Raw genomic sequence first — 17,853 nt, 5'->3', positions numbered from 1 at the left:
GTTACAATGTTCAAACTTTCCTTTGTTCTCCTATATATTCTCTTGCACTGTTCTCTTGCTCTGGTAAAAACCATAGGCCCCAAACCCAAATGCCTGCTGGTCCTTTACCAGGCCCCTATACTTATAGACAAGTGGACTGACCCACATGACTTCCTGTCTAACTCAAAATGAATAAGAAAAAATAATAAAACAAAAAATTATTAACCTGCAAATAAATACTGTAAATAATACAAAAAACATGCACTTAAGAATTAACTAACAAAATTCAAATGAATAAAGAAATCAAGAATAAATAGCTCCAACACTAACAGTAAAAAAGCTTAAAACTCAAAATTTTGAACTGCTTCCAGCTTCAAACAACCAGATTTACTGTTTCTCAGCATTTCCAAGTTATATTAAGCAAATTATGCTGAAATTTGATTGTGGTGCTGAAATTTCACAAACTGTCCATTTTTGGCTTCTCTCGCTGAGATAAAGCGTTTTTGGCCACTAACAGTAAAAAAGCTTAAAACTCAAAATTTTGAACTGGTTCCAGCTTCAAACAACCAGATTTACTGCTTCTCAGTATTTCCAAGTTATACTAAAGCAAATTATGCTGAAATTTGATTGTGGTGCTGAAATTTCACATAGGCTAATTTCCGTTTTTCACTTCTGTCGGTGAAATCCTCCTAAATGTCCCATATAAAATGCGTCCAAATGTCCCATTATAAATCCTCCTAAATGTCCCATATAAAATGCGTCCAAATGTCCCATATAAATTGCGTCCAAATGTCACATATAAAATGCGTCCAAATGTCCCATTATAAATCCTCCTAAATGTCCCATATAAATTGCGTCCAAATGTCCCATATAAATTGCGTCCAAATGTCCCATATAAAATGCGTCCAAATGTCCCATATAAAATGCGTCCAAATGTCCCATTATAAATCCTCCTAAATGTCCCATATAAATTGCGTCCAAATGTCCCATATAAATTGTGTCCAAATGTCACATATAAAATGCGTCCAAATGTCCCATATAAAATGCGTCCAAATGTCCCATTATAATTCCTCCTAAATGTCCCACATAAAATTCGCCCTGTTACGACCCGTCTAGGCGTGGCCAGATCATAACATAAAGAATCCTACCTCTTCAGATCCCAAGCAGCCAAAAACACGAAGTTGAACATTTTGTAATTACATTTATTTAAAAGAGATTTATTTTTTCACTTGAAATGTTACAACAAGTGGAGCGTATGACTTCAGAATGAGCTAATGCCGAAAACAACAAACAAAAGGAAACTATCTGAATATTAACCAACTTACCTAATTAAAAGTAAACAAACCAAATGACAAACACTTACCTCCCTAACTAAGAAAAACATATTTTCACTTCTCTCGCTGAGATAAAGCGTTTTTGGTCACTAACAGTAAAAAAGCTTAAAACTCAAAATTTTGAACTGGTTCCAGCTTCAAACAACCAGATTTACTGCTTCTCCAAGTTATATTAAGCAAATTATGCTGAAATTTGATTGTGGTGCTGAAATTTCACAAACTGTCCGTTTTTGGCTTCTCTCGCTGAGATAAAGCGTTTTTGGTCACTAACAGTAAAAAAGCTTAAAACTCAAAATTTTGAACAGGTTCCAGCTTCAAACAACCAGATTTACTGTTTCTCAGCATTTCCACGTTGTACTAAAGCAAATTATGCTGAAATTAAATTGTGGTGCTGAAATTTCACATACTGTCCGTTTTAGGCTTCTCTCGCTGAGATAAAGCGTTTTTGGTCACTAACAGTAAAAAAGCTTAAAACTCAAAATTTCGAACTGGTTCCAGCTTCAACCAGATTTACTGTTTCTCAGCATTTCCAAGTTATATTAAGCAAATTATGCTGAAATTTGATTGTGGTGCTGAAATTTCACAAACTGTCCATTTTTGGCTTCTCTCGCTGAGATAAAGCGTTTTTGGTCACTAGCAGTAAAAAAGCTTAAAACTCAAAATTTTTGTACTCTTTCCAGCTTCAAACAACCAGATTTACTGTTTCTCAGCAGTTCCACGTTGTACTAAAGCAAATTATGCTGAAATTAAATTGTGGTGCTGAAATTTCACAAACTGTCCGTTTTTGGCTTCTCTCGCTGAGATAAAGCGTTTTTGGTCACTAACAGTAAAAAAGCTTAAAACTCAAAATTTTGAACAGGTTCCAGCTTCAAACAACCAGATTTACTGTTTCTCAGCATTTCCAAGTTATATTAAGCAAATTATGCTGAAATTTGATTGTGGTGCTGAAATTTCACATAGGCTAATTTCCGTTTTTCACTTCTGTCGGTGAAATCCTCCTAAATGTCCCATATAAAATGCGTCCAAATGTCCCATTATAAATCCTCCTAAATGTCCCATATAATATGCGTCCAAATGTCCCATATAAATTGCGTCCAAATGTCCCATATAAATTGCGTCCAAATGTCACATATACAATGCGTCCAAATGTCCCATATAAAATGCGTCCAAATGTCCCATTATAAATCCTCCTAAATGTCCCATATAAAATGCGTCCAAATGTCCCATTATAAATCCTCCTAAATGTCCCATATAAAATGCGTCCAAATGTCCCATATAAATTGTGTCCAAATGTCACATATAAAATGCGTCCAAATGTCCCATATAAAATGCGTCCAAATGTCCCATTATAATTCCTCCTAAATGTCCCACATAAAATTCGCCCTGTTACGACCCGTCTAGGCGTGGCCAGATCATAACATAAAGAATCCTACCTCTTCAGATCCCAAGCAGCCAAAAACACGAAGTTGAACATTTTGTAATTACATTTATTTAAAAGAGATTTATTTTTTCACTTGAAATGTTACAACAAGTGGAGCGTATGACTTCAGAATGAGCTAATGCCGAAAACAACAAACAAAAGGAAACTATATGAATATTAACCAACTTGCCTAATTAAAAGAAAACAAACCAAATGACAAACACTTACCTCCCTAACTAAGAAAAACATATTTTCACTTCTCTCGCTGAGATAAAGCGTTTTTGGTCACTAACAGTAAAAAAGCTTAAAACTCAAAATTTTGAACTGGTTCCAGCTTCAAACAACCAGATTTACTGCTTCTCCAAGTTATATTAAGCAAATTATGCTGAAATTTGATTGTGGTGCTGAAATTTCACAAACTGTCCGTTTTTGGCTTCTCTCGCTGAGATAAAGCGTTTTTGGTCACTAACAGTAAAAAAGCTTAAAACTCAAAATTTTGAACAGGTTCCAGCTTCAAACAACCAGATTTACTGTTTCTCAGCATTTCCAAGTTATATTAAGAAAATTATGCTGAAATTTGATTGTGGTGCTGAAATTTCACAAACTGTCCATTTTTGGCTTCTCTCGCTGAGATAAAGCGTTTTTGGTCACTAGCAGTAAAAAAGCTTAAAACTCAAAATTTTTGTACTCTTTCCAGCTTCAAACAACCAGATTTACTGTTTCTCAGCAGTTCCACGTTGTACTAAAGCAAATTATGCTGAAATTAAATTGTGGTGCTGAAATTTCACAAACTGTCCGTTTTTGGCTTCTCTCGCTGAGATAAAGCGTTTTTGGTCACTAACAGTAAAAAAGCTTAAAACTCAAAATTTTGAACTGGTTCCAGCTTCAAACAACCAGATTTACTGCTTCTCCAAGTTATATTAAGCAAATTATGCTGAAATTTGATTGTGGTGCTGAAATTTCACAAACTGTCCGTTTTTGGCTTCTCTCGCTGAGATAAAGCGTTTTTGGTCACTAACAGTAAAAAAGCTTAAAACTCAAAATTTTGAATTGGTTCCAGCTTCAAACAACCAGATTTACTGTTTCTCAGCATTTCCAAGTTATATTAAGCAAATTATGCTGAAATTTGATTGTGGTGCTGAAATTTCACAAACTGTCCATTTTTGGCTTCTCTCGCTGAGATAAAGCGTTTTTGGTCACTAACAGTAAAAAAGCTTAAAACTCAAAATTTTGAACAGGTTCCAGCTTCAAACAACCAGATTTACTGTTTCTCAGCATTTCCAAGTTATATTAAGCAAATTATGCTGAAATTTGATTGTGGTGCTGAAATTTCACATAGGCTAATTTCCGTTTTTCACTTCTGTCGGTGAAATCCTCCTAAATGTCCCATATAAAATGCGTCCAAATGTCCCATTATAAATCCTCCTAAATGTCCCATATAATATGCGTCCAAATGTCCCATATAAATTGCGTCCAAATGTCCCATATAAATTGCGTCCAAATGTCACATATACAATGCGTCCAAATGTCCCATATAAAATGCGTCCAAATGTCCCATATAAATTGCGTCCAAATGTCCCATATAAATTGCGTCCAAATGTCACATATACAATGCGTCCAAATGTCCCATTATAAATCCTCCTAAATGTCCCATATAAAATGCGTCCAAATGTCCCATATAAATTGTGTCCAAATGTCACATATAAAATGCGTCCAAATGTCCCATATAAAATGCGTCCAAATGTCCCATTATAATTCCTCCTAAATGTCCCACATAAAATTCGCCCTGTTACGACCCGTCTAGGCGTGGCCAGATCATAACATAAAGAATCCTACCTCTTCAGATCCCAAGCAGCCAAAAACACGAAGTTGAACATTTTGTAATTACATTTATTTAAAAGAGATTTATTTTTTCACTTGAAATGTTACAACAAGTGGAGCGTATGACTTCAGAATGAGCTAATGCCGAAAACAACAAACAAAAGGAAACTATCTGAATATTAACCAACTTACCTAATTAAAAGTAAACAAACCAAATGACAAACACTTACCTCCCTAACTAAGAAAAACATATTTTCACTTCTCTCGCTGAGATAAAGCGTTTTTGGTCACTAACAGTAAAAAAGCTTAAAACTCAAAATTTTGAACTGGTTCCAGCTTCAAACAACCAGATTTACTGCTTCTCCAAGTTATATTAAGCAAATTATGCTGAAATTTGATTGTGGTGCTGAAATTTCACAAACTGTCCGTTTTTGGCTTCTCTCGCTGAGATAAAGCGTTTTTGGTCACTAGCAGTAAAAAAGCTTAAAACTCAAAATTTTGAACAGGTTCCAGCTTCAAACAACCAGATTTACTGTTTCTCAGCATTTCCAAGTTATATTAAGAAAATTATGCTGAAATTTGATTGTGGTGCTGAAATTTCACAAACTGTCCATTTTTGGCTTCTCTCGCTGAGATAAAGCGTTTTTGGCCACTAACAGTAAAAAAGCTTAAAACTCAAAATTTTTGTACTCTTTCCAGCTTCAAACAACCAGATTTACTGTTTCTCAGCAGTTCCACGTTGTACTAAAGCAAATTATGCTGAAATTAAATTGTGGTGCTGAAATTTCACAAACTGTCCGTTTTTGGCTTCTCTCGCTGAGATAAAGCGTTTTTGGTCACTAACAGTAAAAAAGCTTAAAACTCAAAAATTTGAACTGGTTCCAGCTTCAAACAACCAGATTTACTGCTTCTCCAAGTTATATTAAGCAAATTATGCTGAAATTTGATTGTGGTGCTGAAATTTCACATAGGCTAATTTCCGTTTTTCACTTCTGTCGGTGAAATCCTCCTAAATGTCCCATATAAAATGCGTCCAAATGTCCCATTATAAATCCTCCTAAATGTCCCATATAATATGCGTCCAAATGTCCCATATAAATTGCGTCCAAATGTCCCATTATAAATCCTCCTAAATGTCCCATATAAAATGCGTCCAAATGTCCCATATAAAATGCGTCCAAATGTCCCATTATAAATCCTCCTAAATGTCCCATATAAAATGCGTCCAAATGTCCCATATAAAATGCGTCCAAATGTCCCATATAAATTGTGTCCAAATGTCACATATAAAATGCGTCCAAATGTCCCATTATAAATCCTCCTAAATGTCCCATATAAAATGCGTCCAAATGTCCCATATAAATTGTGTCCAAATGTCACATATAAATTGCGTCCAAATGTCCCATATAAATTGCGTCCAAATGTCACATATACAATGCGTCCAAATGTCCCATATAAAATGCGTCCAAATGTCCCATTATAAATCCTCCTAAATGTCCCATATAAAATGCGTCCAAATGTCCCATTATAAATCCTCCTAAATGTCCCATATAAAATGCGTCCAAATGTCCCATATAAATTGTGTCCAAATGTCACATATAAAATGCGTCCAAATGTCCCATATAAAATGCGTCCAAATGTCCCATATAAAATGCGTCCAAATGTCCCATTATAATTCCTCCTAAATGTCCCATATAAAATGCGTCCAAATGTCCCATATAAATTGTGTCCAAATGTCCCATATAAATTGCGTCCAAATGTCCCATATAAATTGCGTCCAAATGTCCCATATAAATTGTGTCCAAATGTCACATATAAAATGCGTCCAAATGTCCCATTATAAATCCTCCTAAATGTCCCATATAAAATGCGTCCAAATGTCCCATATAAATTGTGTCCAAATGTCACATATAAATTGCGTCCAAATGTCCCATATAAATTGCGTCCAAATGTCACATATACAATGCGTCCAAATGTCCCATATAAAATGCGTCCAAATGTCCCATTATAAATCCTCCTAAATGTCCCATATAAAATGCGTCCAAATGTCCCATTATAAATCCTCCTAAATGTCCCATATAAAATGCGTCCAAATGTCCCATATAAATTGTGTCCAAATGTCACATATAAAATGCGTCCAAATGTCCCATATAAATTGTGTCCAAATGTCACATATAAAATGCGTCCAAATGTCACATATAAAATGCGTCCAAATGTCCCATATAAAATGCGTCCAAATGTCCCATTATAATTCCTCCTAAATGTCCCACATAAAATTCGCCCTGTTACGACCCGTCTAGGCGTGGCCAGATCATAACATAAAGAATCCTACCTCTTCAGATCCCAAGCAGCCAAAAACACGAAGTTGAACATTTTGTAATTACATTTATTTAAAAGAGATTTATTTTTTCACTTGAAATGTTACAACAAGTGGAGCGTATGACTTCAGAATGAGCTAATGCCGAAAACAACAAACAAAAGGAAACTATCTGAATATTAACCAACTTACCTAATTAAAAGTAAACAAACCAAATGACAAACACTTACCTCCCTAACTAAGAAAAACATATTTTCACTTCTCTCGCTGAGATAAAGCGTTTTTGGTCACTAACAGTAAAAAAGCTTAAAACTCAAAATTTTTAACTGGTTCCAGTTTCAAACAACCAGATTTACTGCTTCTCCAAGTTATATTAAGCAAATTATGCTGAAATTTGATTGTGGTGCTGAAATTTCACAAACTGTCCGTTTTTGGCTTCTCTCGCTGAGATAAAGCGCTTTTTGGTCACTAGCAGTAAAAAAGCTTAAAACTCAAAATTTTTAACTGGTTCCAGCTTCAAACAACCAGATTTACTGTTTCTCAGCATTTCCAAGTTATATTAAGCAAATTATGCTGAAATTTGATTGTGGTGCTGAAATTTCACAAACCGTCCATTTTTGGCTTCTCTCGCTGAGATAAAGCGTTTTTGGTCACTAACAGTAAAAAAGCTTAAAACTCAAAATTTTTGTACTCTTTCCAGCTTCAAACAACCAGATTTACTGTTTCTCAGCAGTTCCACGTTGTACTAAAGCAAATTATGCTGAAATTAAATTGTGGTGCTGAAATTTCACAAACTGTCCGTTTTTGGCTTCTCTCGCTGAGATAAAGCGTTTTTGGTCACTAACAGTAAAAAAGCTTAAAACTCAAAATTTTGAACTGGTTCCAGCTTCAAACAACCAGATTTACTGTTTCTCAGCATTTCCAAGTTATATTAAGAAAATTATGCTGAAATTTGATTGTGGTGCTGAAATTTCACAAACTGTCCATTTTTGGCTTCTCTAAGCTGAGATAAAGCGTTTTTGGTCACTAACAGTAAAAAAGCTTAAAACTCAAAATTTTGAACAGGTTCCAGCTTCAAACAACCAGATTTACTGTTTCTCAGCATTTCCAAGTTATATTAAGCAAATTATGCTGAAATTTGATTGTGGTGCTGAAATTTCACATAGGCTAATTTCCGTTTTTCACTTCTGTCGGTGAAATCCTCCTAAATGTCCCATATAAAATGCGTCCAAATGTCCCATTATAAATCCTCCTAAATGTCCCATATAAAATGCGTCCAAATGTCCCATATAAAATGCGTCCAAATGTCCCATTATAATTCCTCCTAAATGTCCCATATAAAATGCGTCCAAATGTCCCATATAAAATGCGTCCGAATGTCCCATATAAACTGCGTCCAAATGTTCCAAATGTCCCATTATAAATCCTCCTAAATGTCCCATATAAAATGCGTCCAAATGTCCCATATATAAATTGTGTCCAAATGTCACATATAAATTGCGTCAAATGTCCCATATAAATTAAGCCCAAATGTCCCATATGAAATGCGCCCAAATGTCCCATATAAAATGCGTCCAAATGTCCCATTATAAATCCTCCTAAATGTCCCATATAAAATGCGTCCAAATGTCCCATTATAAATCCTCCTAAATGTCCCATATAAAATGCGTCCAAATGTCCCATATAAATTGTGTCCAAATGTCACATATAAAATGCGTCCAAATGTCCCATATAAAATGCGTCCAAATGTCCCATTATAATTCCTCCTAAATGTCCCACATAAAATTCGCCCTGTTACGACCCGTCTAGGCGTGGCCAGATCATAACATAAAGAATCCTACCTCTTCAGATCCCAAGCAGCCAAAAACACGAAGTTGAACATTTTGTAATTACATTTATTTAAAAGAGATTTATTTTTTCACTTGAAATGTTACAACAAGTGGAGCGTATGACTTCAGAATGAGCTAATGCCGAAAACAACAAACAAAAGGAAACTATATGAATATTAACCAACTTGCCTAATTAAAAGAAAACAAACCAAATGACAAACACTTACCTCCCTAACTAAGAAAAACATATTTTCACTTCTCTCGCTGAGATAAAGCGTTTTTGGTCACTAACAGTAAAAAAGCTTAAAACTCAAAATTTTGAACTGGTTCCAGCTTCAAACAACCAGATTTACTGCTTCTCCAAGTTATATTAAGCAAATTATGCTGAAATTTGATTGTGGTGCTGAAATTTCACAAACTGTCCGTTTTTGGCTTCTCTCGCTGAGATAAAGCGTTTTTGGTCACTAACAGTAAAAAAGCTTAAAACTCAAAATTTTGAACAGGTTCCAGCTTCAAACAACCAGATTTACTGTTTCTCAGCATTTCCAAGTTATATTAAGAAAATTATGCTGAAATTTGATTGTGGTGCTGAAATTTCACAAACTGTCCATTTTTGGCTTCTCTCGCTGAGATAAAGCGTTTTTGGTCACTAGCAGTAAAAAAGCTTAAAACTCAAAATTTTTGTACTCTTTCCAGCTTCAAACAACCAGATTTACTGTTTCTCAGCAGTTCCACGTTGTACTAAAGCAAATTATGCTGAAATTAAATTGTGGTGCTGAAATTTCACAAACTGTCCGTTTTTGGCTTCTCTCGCTGAGATAAAGCGTTTTTGGTCACTAACAGTAAAAAAGCTTAAAACTCAAAAATTTGAACTGGTTCCAGCTTCAAACAACCAGATTTACTGCTTCTCCAAGTTATATTAAGCAAATTATGCTGAAATTTGATTGTGGTGCTGAAATTTCACAAACTGTCCGTTTTTGGCTTCTCTCGCTGAGATAAAGCGTTTTTGGTCACTAACAGTAAAAAAGCTTAAAACTCAAAATTTTGAATTGGTTCCAGCTTCAAACAACCAGATTTACTGTTTCTCAGCATTTCCAAGTTATATTAAGCAAATTATGCTGAAATTTGATTGTGGTGCTGAAATTTCACAAACTGTCCATTTTGGCTTCTCTCGCTGAGATAAAGCGTTTTCGGTCACTAACAGTAAAAAAGCTTAAAACTCAAAATTTTGAACAGGTTCCAGCTTCAAACAACCAGATTTACTGTTTCTCAGCATTTCCAAGTTATATTAAGCAAATTATGCTGAAATTTGATTGTGGTGCTGAAATTTCACATAGGCTAATTTCCGTTTTTCACTTCTGTCGGTGAAATCCTCCTAAATGTCCCATATAAAATGCGTCCAAATGTCCCATTATAAATCCTCCTAAATGTCCCATATAATATGCGTCCAAATGTCCCATATAAGTGAGTCCAAATGTCCCATATAAATTAGTCCAAATGTCACATATACAATGCGTCCAAATGTCCCATTATAAATCCTCCTAAATGTCCCATATAAAATGCGTCCAAATGTCCCATATAAATTGTGTCCAAATGTCACATATAAAATGCGTCCAAATGTCCCATATAAAATGCGTCCAAATGTCCCATTATAATTCCTCCTAAATGTCCCACATAAAATTCGCCCTGTTACGACCCGTCTAGGCGTGGCCAGATCATAACATAAAGAATCCTACCTCTTCAGATCCCAAGCAGCCAAAAACACGAAGTTGAACATTTTGTAATTACATTTATTTAAAAGAGATTTATTTTTTCACTTGAAATGTTACAACAAGTGGAGCGTATGACTTCAGAATGAGCTAATGCCGAAAACAACAAACAAAAGGAAACTATCTGAATATTAACCAACTTACCTAATTAAAAGTAAACAAACCAAATGACAAACACTTACCTCCCTAACTAAGAAAAACATATTTTCACTTCTCTCGCTGAGATAAAGCGTTTTTGGTCACTAACAGTAAAAAAGCTTAAAACTCAAAATTTTTAACTGGTTCCAGTTTCAAACAACCAGATTTACTGCTTCTCCAAGTTATATTAAGCAAATTATGCTGAAATTTGATTGTGGTGCTGAAATTTCACAAACTGTCCGTTTTTGGCTTCTCTCGCTGAGATAAAGCGTTTTTGGTCACTAGCAGTAAAAAAGCTTAAAACTCAAAATTTTTAACTGGTTCCAGCTTCAAACAACCAGATTTACTGTTTCTCAGCATTTCCAAGTTATATTAAGCAAATTATGCTGAAATTTGATTGTGGTGCTGAAATTTCACAAACCGTCCATTTTTGGCTTCTCTCGCTGAGATAAAGCGTTTTTGGTCACTAACAGTAAAAAAGCTTAAAACTCAAAATTTTTGTACTCTTTCCAGCTTCAAACAACCAGATTTACTGTTTCTCAGCAGTTCCACGTTGTACTAAAGCAAATTATGCTGAAATTAAATTGTGGTGCTGAAATTTCACAAACTGTCCGTTTTTGGCTTCTCTCGCTGAGATAAAGCGTTTTTGGTCACTAACAGTAAAAAAGCTTAAAACTCAAAATTTTGAACTGGTTCCAGCTTCAAACAACCAGATTTACTGTTTCTCAGCATTTCCAAGTTATATTAAGAAAATTATGCTGAAATTTGATTGTGGTGCTGAAATTTCACAAACTGTCCATTTTTGGCTTCTCTCGCTGAGATAAAGCGTTTTTGGTCACTAACAGTAAAAAAGCTTAAAACTCAAAATTTTGAACAGGTTCCAGCTTCAAACAACCAGATTTACTGTTTCTCAGCATTTCCAAGTTATATTAAGCAAATTATGCTGAAATTTGATTGTGGTGCTGAAATTTCACATAGGCTAATTTCCGTTTTTCACTTCTGTCGGTGAAATCCTCCTAAATGTCCCATATAAAATGCGTCCAAATGTCCCATTATAAATCCTCCTAAATGTCCCATATAATATGCGTCCAAATGTCCCATATAAAATGCGTCCAAATGTCCCATTATAAATCCTCCTAAATGTCCCATATAAAATGCGTCCAAATGTCCCATATAAAATGCGTCCAAATGTCCCATTATAATTCCTCCTAAATGTCCCACATAAAATTCGCCCTGTTACGACCCGTCTAGGCGTGGCCAGATCATAACATAAAGAATCCTACCTCTTCAGATCCCAAGCAGCCAAAAACACGAAGTTGAACATTTTGTAATTACATTTATTTAAAAGAGATTTATTTTTTCACTTGAAATGTTACAACAAGTGGAGCGTATGACTTCAGAATGAGCTAATGCCGAAAACAACAAACAAAAGGAAACTATCTGAATATTAACCAACTTACCTAATTAAAAGTAAACAAACCAAATGACAAACACTTACCTCCCTAACTAAGAAAAACATATTTTCACTTCTCTCGCTGAGATAAAGCGTTTTTGGTCACTAACAGTAAAAAAGCTTAAAACTCAAAATTTTGAACTGGTTCCAGTTTCAAACAACCAGATTTACTGCTTCTCCAAGTTATATTAAGCAAATTATGCTGAAATTTGATTGTGGTGCTGAAATTTCACAAACTGTCCGTTTTTGGCTTCTCTCGCTGAGATAAAGCGTTTTTGGTCACTAACAGTAAAAAAGCTTAAAACTCAAAATTTTGAATTGGTTCCAGCTTCAAACAACCAGATTTACTGTTTCTCAGCATTTCCAAGTTATATTAAGCAAATTATGCTGAAATTTGATTGTGGTGCTGAAATTTCACAAACTGTCCATTTTTGGCTTCTCTCGCTGAGATAAAGCGTTTTTGGTCACTAACAGTAAAAATGCTTAAAACTCAAAATTTTGAACAGGTTCCAGCTTCAAACAACCAGATTTACTGTTTCTCAGCATTTCCAAGTTATATTAAGCAAATTATGCTGAAATTTGATTGTGGTGCTGAAATTTCACATAGGCTAATTTCCGTTTTTCACTTCTGTCGGTGAAATCCTCCTAAATGTCCCATATAAAATGCGTCCAAATGTCCCATTATAAATCCTCCTAAATGTCCCATATAATATGCGTCCAAATGTCCCATATAAATTGCGTCCAAATGTCCCATATAAATTGCGTCCAAATGTCACATATACAATGCGTCCAAATGTCCCATATAAAATGCGTCCAAATGTCCCATATAAATTGCGTCCAAATGTCCCATATAAATTGCGTCCAAATGTCACATATAAAATGCGTCCAAATGTCCCATTATAAATCCTCCTAAATGTCCCATATAAATTGCGTCCAAATGTCCCATATAAAATGCGTCCAAATGTCCCATTATAATTCCTCCTAAATGTCCCACATAAAATTCGCCCTGTTACGACCCGTCTAGGCGTGGCCAGATCATAACATAAAGAATCCTACCTCTTCAGATCCCAAGCAGCCAAAAACACGAAGTTGAACATTTTGTAATTACATTTATTTAAAAGAGATTTATTTTTTCACTTGAAATGTTACAACAAGTGGAGCGTATGACTTCAGAATGAGCTAATGCCGAAAACAACAAACAAAAGGAAACTATCTGAATATTAACCAACTTACCTAATTAAAAGTAAACAAACCAAATGACAAACACTTACCTCCCTAACTAAGAAAAACATATTTTCACTTCTCGCTGAGATAAAGCGTTTTGGTCACTAACAGTAAAAAAGCTTAAAACTCAAAATTTTGAACTGGTTCCAGCTTCAAACAACCAGATTTACTGCTTCTCCAAGTTATATTAAGCAAATTATGCTGAAATTTGATTGTGGTGCTGAAATTTCACAAACTGTCCGTTTTTGGCTTCTCTCGCTGAGATAAAGCGTTTTTGGTCACTAACAGTAAAAAAGCTTAAAACTCAAAATTTTGAACAGGTTCCAGCTTCAAACAACCAGATTTACTGTTTCTCAGCATTTCCACGTTGTACTAAAGCAAATTATGCTGAAATTTGATTGTGGTGCTGAAATTTCACAAACTGTCCATTTTTGGCTTCTCTCGCTGAGATAAAGCGTTTTTGGTCACTAACAGTAAAAAAGCTTAAAACTCAAAATTTTGAACTGGTTCCAGCTTCAAACAACCAGATTTACTGTTTCTCCAAGTTATATTAAGCAAATTATGCTGAAATTTGATTGTGGTGCTGAAATTTCACAAACCGTCCATTTTTGGCTTCTCTCGCTGAGATAAAGCGTTTTTGGTCACTAACAGTAAAAAAGCTTAAAACTCAAAATTTTTGTACTCTTTCCAGCTTCAAACAACCAGATTTACTGTTTCTCAGCAGTTCCACGTTGTACTAAAGCAAATTATGCTGAAATTAAATTGTGGTGCTGAAATTTCACAAACTGTCCGTTTTTGGCTTCTCTCGCTGAGATAAAGCGTTTTTGGTCACTAACAGTAAAAAAGCTTAAAACTCAAAATTTTGAACAGGTTCCAGCTTCAAACAACCAGATTTACTGTTTCTCAGCATTTCCAAGTTATATTAAGCAAATTATGCTGAAATTTGATTGTGGTGCTGAAATTTCACATAGGCTAATTTCCACTTCTGTCGGTGAAATCCTCCTAAATGTCCCATATAAAATGCGCCCAAATGTCCCATTATAAATCCTCCTAAATGTCCCATATAATATGCGCCCAAATGTCCCATATAAATTGCGCCAAATGTCCCATATAAATTAAGGCCCAAATGTCACATATACAATGCGTCCAAATGTCCCAAATAAATGCGTCCAAATGTCCCATATAAATTAGTCCAAATGTCCCATATAAATTGCGTCAAAATGTCACATATAAAATGCGTCCAAATGTCCCATTATAAATCCTCCTAAATGTCCCATATAAATTGCGTCCAAATGTCCCATATAAATTGCGTCCAAATGTCCCATATAAAATGCGTCCAAATGTCCCATATAAAATGCGTCCAAATGTCCCATTATAAATCCTCCTAAATATCCCATATAAAATGCGTCCAAATGTCCCATTATAATTCCTCCTAAATGTCCCACATAAAATTCGCCCTGTTACGACCCGTCTAGGCGTGGCCAGATCATAACATAAAGAATCCTACCTCTTCAGATCCCAAGCAGCCAAAAACACGAAGTTGAACATTTTGTAATTACATTTATTTAAAAGAGATTTATTTTTTCACTTGAAATGTTACAACAAGTGGAGCGTATGACTTCAGAATGAGCTAATGCCGAAAACAACAAACAAAAGGAAACTATCTGAATATTAACCAACTTACCTAATTAAAAGTAAACAAACCAAATGACAAACACTTACCTCCCTAACTAAGAAAAACATATTTTCACTTCTCTCGCTGAGATAAAGCGTTTTTGGTCACTAACAGTAAAAAAGCTTAAAACTCAAAATTTTGAACTGGTTCCAGCTTCAAACAACCAGATTTACTGTTTCTCAGCATTTCCACGTTGTACTAAAGCAAATTATGCTGAAATTTGATTGTGGTGCTGAAATTTCACAAAATGTCCATTTTTGGCTTCTCTCGCTGAGATAAAGCGTTTTTGGTCACTAACAGTAAAAAAGCTTAAAACTCAAAATTTTGAACTGGTTCCAGCTTCAAACAACCAGATTTACTGTTTCTCCAAGTTATATTAAGCAAATTATGCTGAAATTTGATTGTGGTGCTGAAATTTCACAAACCGTCCATTTTTGGCTTCTCTCGCTGAGATAAAGCGTTTTTGGTCACTAACAGTAAAAAAGCTTAAAACTCAAAATTTTGAACAGGTTCCAGCTTCAAACAACCAGATTTACTGTTTCTCAGCATTTCCAAGTTATATTAAGCAAATTATGCTGAAATTTGATTGTGGTGCTGAAATTTCACATAGGCTAATTTCCGTTTTTCACTTCTGTCGGTGAAATCCTCCTAAATGTCCCATATAAAATGCGTCCAAATGTCCCATTATAAATCCTCCTAAATGTCCCATATAATATGCGTCCAAATGTCCCATATAAATTGCGTCCAAATGTCCCATATAAATTGCGTCCAAATGTCACATATACAATGCGTCCAAATGTCCCATATAAAATGCGTCCAAATGTCCCATTATAAATCCTCCTAAATGTCCCATATAAAATGCGTCCAAATGTCCCATTATAAATCCTCCTAAATGTCCCATATAAAATGCGTCCAAATGTCCCATATAAATTGCGTCCAAATGTCCCATATAAAATGCGTCCAAATGTCCCATTATAATTCCTCCTAAATGTCCCACATAAAATTCGCCCTGTTACGACCCGTCTAGGCGTGGCCAGATCATAACATAAAGAATCCTACCTCTTCAGATCCCAAGCAGCCAAAAACACGAAGTTGAACATTTTGTAATTACATTTATTTAAAAGAGATTTATTTTTTCACTTGAAATGTTACAACAAGTGGAGCGTATGACTTCAGAATGAGCTAATGCCGAAAACAACAAACAAAAGGAAACTATCTGAATATTAACCAACTTGCCTAATTAAAAGAAAACAAACCAAATGACAAACACTTACCTCCCTAACTAAGAAAAACATATTTTCACTTCTCTCGCTGAGATAAAGCGTTTTTGGTCACTAACAGTAAAAAAGCTTAAAACTCAAAATTTTGAACTGGTTCCAGCTTCAAACAACCAGATTTACTGCTTCTCCAAGTTATATTAAGCAAATTATGCTGAAATTTGATTGTGGTGCTGAAATTTCACAAACTGTCCGTTTTTGGCTTCTCTCGCTGAGATAAAGCGTTTTTGGTCACTAACAGTAAAAAAGCTTAAAACTCAAAATTTTGAACAGGTTCCAGCTTCAAACAACCAGATTTACTGTTTCTCAGCATTTCCAAGTTATATTAAGAAAATTATGCTGAAATTTGATTGTGGTGCTGAAATTTCACAAACTGTCCATTTTTGGCTTCTCTCGCTGAGATAAAGCGTTTTTGGTCACTAGCAGTAAAAAAGCTTAAAACTCAAAATTTTTGTACTCTTTCCAGCTTCAAACAACCAGATTTACTGTTTCTCAGCAGTTCCACGTTGTACTAAAGCAAATTATGCTGAAATTAAATTGTGGTGCTGAAATTTCACAAACTGTCCGTTTTGGCTTCTCTCGCTGAGATAAAGCGTTTTTGGTCACTAACAGTAAAAAAGCTTAAAACTCAAAATTTTGAACTGGTTCCAGCTTCAAACAACCAGATTTACTGCTTCTCCAAGTTATATTAAGCAAATTATGCTGAAATTTGATTGTGGTGCTGAAATTTCACAAACTGTCCGTTTTTGGCTTCTCTCGCTGAGATAAAGCGTTTTTGGTCACTAACAGTAAAAAAGCTTAAAACTCAAAATTTTGAATTGGTTCCAGCTTCAAACAACCAGATTTACTGTTTCTCAGCATTTCCAAGTTATATTAAGCAAATTATGCTGAAATTTGATTGTGGTGCTGAAATTTCACAAACTGTCCATTTTTGGCTTCTCTCGCTGAGATAAAGCGTTTTTGGTCACTAACAGTAAAAAAGCTTAAAACTCAAAATTTTGAACAGGTTCCAGCTTCAAACAACCAGATTTACTGTTTCTCAGCATTTCCAAGTTATATTAAGCAAATTATGCTGAAATTTGATTGTGGTGCTGAAATTTCACATAGGCTAATTTCCGTTTTTCACTTCTGTCGGTGAAATCCTCCTAAATGTCCCATATAAAATGCGTCCAAATGTCCCATTATAAATCCTCCTAAATGTCCCATATAATATGCGTCCAAATGTCCCATATAAATTGCGTCCAAATGTCCCATATAAATTGCGTCCAAATGTCACATATACAATGCGTCCAAATGTCCCATATAAAATGCGTCCAAATGTCCCATATAAATTGCGTCCAAATGTCCCATATAAATTGCGTCCAAATGTCACATATACAATGCGTCCAAATGTCCCATTATAAATCCTCCTAAATGTCCCATATAAAATGCGTCCAAATGTCCCATATAAATTGTGTCCAAATGTCACATATAAAATGCGTCCAAATGTCCCATATAAAATGCGTCCAAATGTCCCATATAAATTGTGTCCAAATGTCACATATAAAATGCGTCCAAATGTCCCACATAAAATTCGCCCTGTTACGACCCGTCTAGGCGTGGCCAGATCATAACATA

Source organism: Gambusia affinis, linkage group LG07 (genome assembly GCF_019740435.1).
Source record: "Gambusia affinis linkage group LG07, SWU_Gaff_1.0, whole genome shotgun sequence".
In the NCBI taxonomy this organism is placed as follows: Eukaryota; Metazoa; Chordata; class Actinopteri; order Cyprinodontiformes; family Poeciliidae; genus Gambusia; species Gambusia affinis.
The sequence above is the reverse complement of the archived record's forward strand: the minus strand, read 5'-3'. Positions refer to the sequence as shown.